The sequence below is a fragment of the Canis lupus genome, chromosome 23 (assembly GCF_011100685.1).
Source record: "Canis lupus familiaris isolate Mischka breed German Shepherd chromosome 23, alternate assembly UU_Cfam_GSD_1.0, whole genome shotgun sequence".
Classification (NCBI taxonomy): domain Eukaryota; kingdom Metazoa; phylum Chordata; class Mammalia; order Carnivora; family Canidae; genus Canis; species Canis lupus.
The window spans coordinates 16,873,438-16,880,498 of NC_049244.1; positions in this window are offsets into that span (position 1 = coordinate 16,873,438).

Here is a 7,061-nt window from a genome sequence, read left to right on the forward strand (position 1 = left end):
ACTACATTTTATTGGCAAATAAATGTTTCTTCATTACAGCCCTGATGGTTTCAGAGAGGATCAATCAACCACCCTGAAAGGGAGAGTGACACAGGGCACTCCAGTAGTTTTGGAGGGAAGTATTGTCTAATTGATTCTTCTGGAACAGCCCCATCAAGCAAGTAGACATGCAGTCTCCTCCTAAGCTCCTCATTCTCTGTGCAGTCTTTTTCTGGTTGTGATCTCTGCTTCGGTTTCACATCAGCTCCCGAGGGTTTTCTGCTGCCATTTAAAACCCTTACCTGAGAATGGCCCAAAGCCCCCCTCTCCCCGCCTGCATTTTTGGTCTTAGCACAAAAAGGAAGTAGTGATAGAAATTCTAAAGGACAATATGAGAATCAGATTCAAGTATTTGATCTTAAGGCAATACACTCCAGCCCCAAAGCCCAATACAATTTACTTAGAAGATGATCTGACTTTCCTTACCAACTCCAACCTCCATTTTGATGAGCATCATCTTTTTTCTAGTGTCCTAGAAGCTGTTTCCCCAGTGACTGGGCCTAGATAAAAACCTCTCAGACACACTATATTCTCCCACGAAATTCTGCTTTCCATCTGGGGAGGCAAGACATGTTTCATGGTCATAGCCAAATGGTAGACGCAAAAAATGATTTCATCCTTCCTGAACCAGCTTTGCCGATGAAGAAGCATTGTGCGATCCAGGTGAGACCTGCCTCCCCAAATACAGAAAATGGTTGGTCCACATATATGAAACAGCCGTAACAGTTCTTTAACCATAAAATCTCTGTAACATATATAAAACACACATTAACAAACATTAATCAGAGCCAGTTTATCTACCAGACATAGAAGGCACAATGCCTAAGTCCCATGATACTTTTAGGGGACTGTGAAAATGTTTTAATTTCTTTCAAAATAGGAAGAAAAAATAGCTACAATAATATGAATATTATAATAAATTCAGTCTGGATTACATTAATCTTTATACTAATGTAGTCATAAAATATTTTTTTTCATATTTTTTTATGAAGGAAGGGACCCACAAAGACCGAAGTGCCAAGGATCCATGAAAGTCACATGTTAGTCCTGACTGTGAAAAGAGCGTCACTCTCTTTGAATTTATCCAGAGCCCTCTTGACTTGTCAAGGTCTTCCATACCTGGTCTCACTCCACATGTATAGCTTATTACTAATTGTCATCTGCTTGGGCCCTCCATGCTAGCCAATATTTTCCAACTACTATTCGGGTGAGAGCCCCAGGTAAATATTCTTTTGTTAATGTGTCTTTATTCATCTCTTCTTCCTGGCACCTGAGTGGCTCAGTGGTTGAGCAGCTGCCTTTGGCTCAGAGCATGATCCTGGAGTCCTGGGATGGAGTCACTCATCGAAGAAAAAAAGAGGGAGCCTGCTTCTCCCTCTGCCTGTGTCTCTGACTTTCTCTCTGTCTTTCATGAGTAAATAAAGAAAATGTTAAGAAAATATATATTATTCATCTCTTCTTCCACATCTGGAAAGCTCTCTACACTGTTAGTACGGAACTCACCCATTTTATTCCCGTCTTTTTTTCACGAACCCTTCCCTGACAGCCACCACCTGCATTTATCTATATTCTAACCTATAGCACAGTGAATTTACTGTACCTACCAGAATATAGGCCACCCCAGATGGGAAGCAATCACTCATTTTCCCAGTGAGAAACCGCCCCCACCAGAGGAAAAAGAAACATGCCCAATTTAAGCTCATAAGCTTTTGGTGATGTAAATGAAATAGTCAAATGTCTACTTAACCATGCTTAATGTGTTCATTTAAACACATAGGAGTTTTTAAAATAGCTTTTTATATAACATCGTATCTTGATTTGGAAATACTCCCTTTTGGTCTTATCTCACATTTCATGAGGCAGTTTTATTTAGAACTTCTTTGCAACTGAAGTTCTTAGTCATCACTCAGGCTACATTTTGAGTCATTAATTGCGGTGTCCAGATGATATCATCTTTACTTCGAGCTAAGTCTTTACTTCCAAATAAGTCCTTTTTGAAACCCTTTATGGGGCTATTGCTAGAAAATATATTTCAAGCTACAGGTAGCTATTCACATAATAGTAGGACTGCTTGCTTACATTCGCGATTTCCTCAATGTAATCACCGAGTTGCTTTTAAAAAAATGATCTTGTTTTAAACTAGCTTCTTTATAATAAACCGCCAACATTTACAACTGAGAGGAATAATGATAACAGCTTTATTAAATATCTGCATTGCTTTTAAAAAAGCTTCACCACTTGATATCCGTGTATTTTGAGCTAGTATTGATTGAAGTGGTTCCAGGTTAATATACTATTCCCCATTAATACTTTGCTCTTCAAAGTAGAATCATTGAGCAAGATACCCATGACAGAGACTTCTAGGGGCTAGAACTTAAGACCACTCACCCTTTTGTTGAAACAGAGTTTGGAGGATAAAATTTTGCTTTTTCTCAGCATCTAACTGATTTGCTAATTGTTTCAGATGTGTCAATCTTTTCTCTTCCACCCTCAAATAGATTGTTTTTATTTTCCAGTTTTTATGATGGGAATTCTTAAACATATGCAAAACATAGAGACACTAGCTTAATAAATCAGATGTACCTATAACCCATCTTCAACAATAATCAATATATGTCCAAACGTGTTTCACCTGTAACCACACCCAGTCCCCCCACCTGATATTTTGAGGCAAATTCCAGACATTATATCACTTCATCTGTTAGTATCTCAGTGCTCCCCCAACACAATACTATTTCTAAACTTGAAAAAATTAACAATAATCCCTTAATGTAACCAAATATCCAGTGTTCACATTTTTGTTTTATATACTGTTTTTCATTTTATTTCACTCTGATTCAAAATAATGTCCATACATTGTGATACATTTGTTTCATCTCTTAACTTATAGATTCCTCTAACATCTCCCTTTTATTTTTTTCTTGCAATTTTTTGTAGAAGTAACTTGAGCTGTTTGACTTAAGCTTTCCCACAGTCTGAATTTTGTTGCTGCATCCCTGTGGTGTCATTTAACACATTTCTTTATGCCTTGTATTTCCCATAAATTTGTAGTCAATTCAGGAGATTTGACCAGGTTTAGCCTCAATCATTGTTATTTTGGCAAAGCTACACCATAAATGGTGCTGTGTATTTCTCCTGGGAGGTATGTAATGTCTGGTTTTCTTTCTTTTTTTGTGATGTTATCAACTCTTAAGGATCATTGCCTACATTTAGTAATTCAGATGGTAGTATTCTAACTCTATCACTCATTTTTGAAATTTATTTATTTATTTATTTATTTATTTATTTATTTATTTATTTGAGAGAGAGAGACAGTGTGAGCAGGGGATGGGGGGAAAGGGGGGAGAGGGAGAGAATCCAACTCGTCGCTGAGAATCCATCTCAGGACCTTGAGATAATGACCTGAGCTGAAACCAAGAGTCAGATGCTCAGCCAACTGAGACATGCAGGCACCCTTATCACTCATTATTTATTAACTGTAATTTTTCTATAAAGGGTAACTTCTCATATCAACTATTTGGTCATTTTTTGCTTAGTATGTCAGGATAAACATTGATTTTTTATTTGTCAGTTTAAAAAATAATGAAGTTGTTCTCTAGCATCTCCAAAGGAATCCAATTAGTTGAGTTGATATTCTTTAAGTATTGTAATGAATTTGTGGATTTAAACATATCTGAGAGTTTTAACTTATTATTGATGCTTAATTTGCTACATCTTTGGAACTTTAGTATGACACTTGTTTTTTTAAACCAATCCTAGTAGTCTTTAGAACTACCTTGCTTTATGGCATGACAAAGTGCAGTAGGCTCATTTTGTATATGGAAATGTACATGTTCCTGACTGGAATTAGCACTTTTTCCAAGGCATCACAGTCAAAATGCTAGGGTATCCATTGGCAATGGGTTAATTACTGTTGCTAGGCCTTTTCAGTGGACGGACCTACGAAATTTACATTTCTTTTAGATCCACCTTATTAAGGTATAATTAATGTACAATAACATTCACAAATTTTAGGTATACAGGTGAAGACTTTTGACAAAGTTTACACCTATGCAAGCATCACTCCAGTCAAGATGTAGAAAATTTTCATCATTCTAAAAAATCCTCTTGTTACTGTCCTCCCTCTTTCTCTCAGGCAATCACTGATCTGATTTATATCACTATACATTCGTTTTAACTCCTATAGAAGTTCATGTAAATGTAGACAGTATGCACTCTTTTGAGTACATTCTTTTGTTCAGCATATTTTTGAGATTCATCCATAATGTTGTGTATATCCGTATATATAATGTGCATTATAGCATTCATTTTTACTGCCAAGTAGTGCTCCAATGTATACTTATACTACTATATTTGTTTATCTATTCATCTGTTGATGGTTATGATAGTTACCTTTGATTTGTTTCCAGTGTAAGACTATTATGAACAAAGCTATGCATGCAAATTTATTACTGAGCATATATTTTCATTCCTCTTTGATAAATACCTAGACATATAATTGCTGGATCATTTGGTAAATGTATACAGTTTAACTTCATAAAAAAGTATTGAAAAGCTTTCCAAGGTAGTGTTATCTAACACTCTGAATAAAAAAATTTCTGAGCCTCTCAGTTGCTCCATATCTCTGTCAACATTTGATATTATCAGAAGTTTTCGTTTTAGCTATTATACTCAACACAAAGAAAATTTCATTGTGGTTTTAATTTTTATTTCTTTTATCAAGACTTTAATATATGCTATTCAGCCACATATATGTTTGTGTCCATATGTCCATATGTGATGTGTCTAAAGTCTCTGATGCTTTTTTAAAAAAATGCTGAACTATTTTGTTAATTTTGTAATAATATGCCAGTATTAAAAGTTACAGGAAATAGAAAAAAGTTAATTTATGTAAATCATCAGATTGCATCACTTACCTACTTAAAACTGACCAATTTTTCACCACATTGGAATAAAAATCAGACAACAAACACCTGGAAAAAAGAAATTTGTTTTTAAAATTAAAATTTTTTTGGAATGCCTTGGTGGCTCAGTGGTTGAGTGCTTGCCTTTGGCTCAGAGCATGATCCCAGAGTCCTGGATTGAGTCCCACATCGGGCTCCCTGCATGGAGCCTGCTTCTCCCCTCTCTGCCTATGTCTCTGCCTCTCTCTCTCTCTCTCTCTCATGAATAAAAAAGTAAAATCTTAAATGAATAAATAAATAAAAATAAAATTAAAATTGTTTTGACTATTTTTTAGTTGGGTATTTGTCTCTTATGATTGAGTTGTGAAAGTTCTTTACGTATTCGAACACAAATCCTTTGTGTGTGTTCAGATACACATATTGTGAATATTTTCTCCCATTTTGTGGCTTATTTTTTCATTTTTTATTTTCTTAATGATTCTATGGAAAAAGAAACTTTTGATTTCAATGAATGTAAATTTATAATATTTTCTTTTCACATACTGCTTTTTGTGTTCTATCTAAAAACATTTTCTCGGGATCCCTGGGTGGCGCAGCGGTTTGGCGCCTGCCTTTGGCCCAGGGCGCGATCCTGGAGACACGGGATCGAATCCCACGTCGGGCTCCCGGTGCATGGAGCCTGCTTCTCCCTCTGCCTCTCTCTCTCTCTCTCTGTGACTATCATAAATAAATAAAAAGTTAAAAATAAAATAAAATAAAATAAAATAAAAACATTTTCTCTATCTCAAGTTCACTAAGATTTCTACCTTACGTTTTCTTTCAGAATTTAGTATAAGTTCACTCTCATGCTTTGATGTATAATCCATTTTGAATAAATTTGTGTGTATGGTGTAATGTACAGGGAGAAGGTAATTTTTTTTCTTATAGATATCCAGTTATTGCAGCATCATTTGTTAAAGAGACTATCTTTTCTACCATTGAATTGCATTAATCCTTTTATCAAAAATCAATTAACCATAGGACTTTCTAATAGCATCTATTTGTCTTTACATATCTTTATACTGATAACTGAGGTTTTACAGTGGGTGTTGAAACCATTCCGAATAACTTCTCCATATCAGGGTTCAATTATATAGAACCATTTGAAGATTATATACAATTAAAAAGGGATTTATGACAGGGATTTGATTGTGTGCCATTGTGCTAACTGGCTAAACAATCTCTGTAAGACTAAGTGTCAGACACTGGAGCTTCGAGTCCATGGGACAAGTAGGCAGGAAACGAAGATAGATGTAAGCTGGAATCCATGAGTATGAGTTGGAACTGTATGTTGGTGTCACTGCCTACCATCTTCATAGACATGGCCCAAGACACAGAATCTGCAGCTGGACCCAGGAGAAGGTGCAATCCTGGCTGCTGCCTACGCCAACCACACACTCCAGCAGATAAACAACAATGTCATTGTGCTACCAAAAGATACCTGTTCCAACCTTCTGACATGCCTGCTGCATCCTATCTGCTTTCCAAATCCTACATTAAAAAAATTTCCCTTGAGGCCCTGGAAACATACAAGAAGGGAATTCTGGGAAATGTAGTTCTGCCTAGCCAAGTTGACACTGCAAAGCCACCACATCATCCAACTTTGTTATCTTCCAAATTGTTTTTATAGCTATTTTACATCCTTTGTGTTTCCATATAAATTTTAAAATAAGTTCATCATTACCTTAAAAAACAAAACTACTGGTTTTGGAATCACATCAACTTCATAGAACAATTTAGGGACACTGGACTTCCTTCCAATCCACAGATACATCCTTCAATTTATTTAGAGCTTCCTTAATTTTTCTCAACAATGCGTAGTAGTTTTCAATGTAAAGATTTTCCAGATCTTTCAAGAAATGTATTCCTAAGTAATTAATGATCTGAAGCTATTGTAAAAATTATAAATAACGTAATTTAAAATTCATTTTCTAATTATTTGTTGCTAGCATATACAAATTCAGTTGACCTTGTGTCCTAAGATCTTGGTAAATCCACATATTAGTTTTTGTATTTCTTATAGGTTGCTTAGGATTTTCTATGTCAACACTCATTTTGCCTGTGAACAGAGTATTTTAT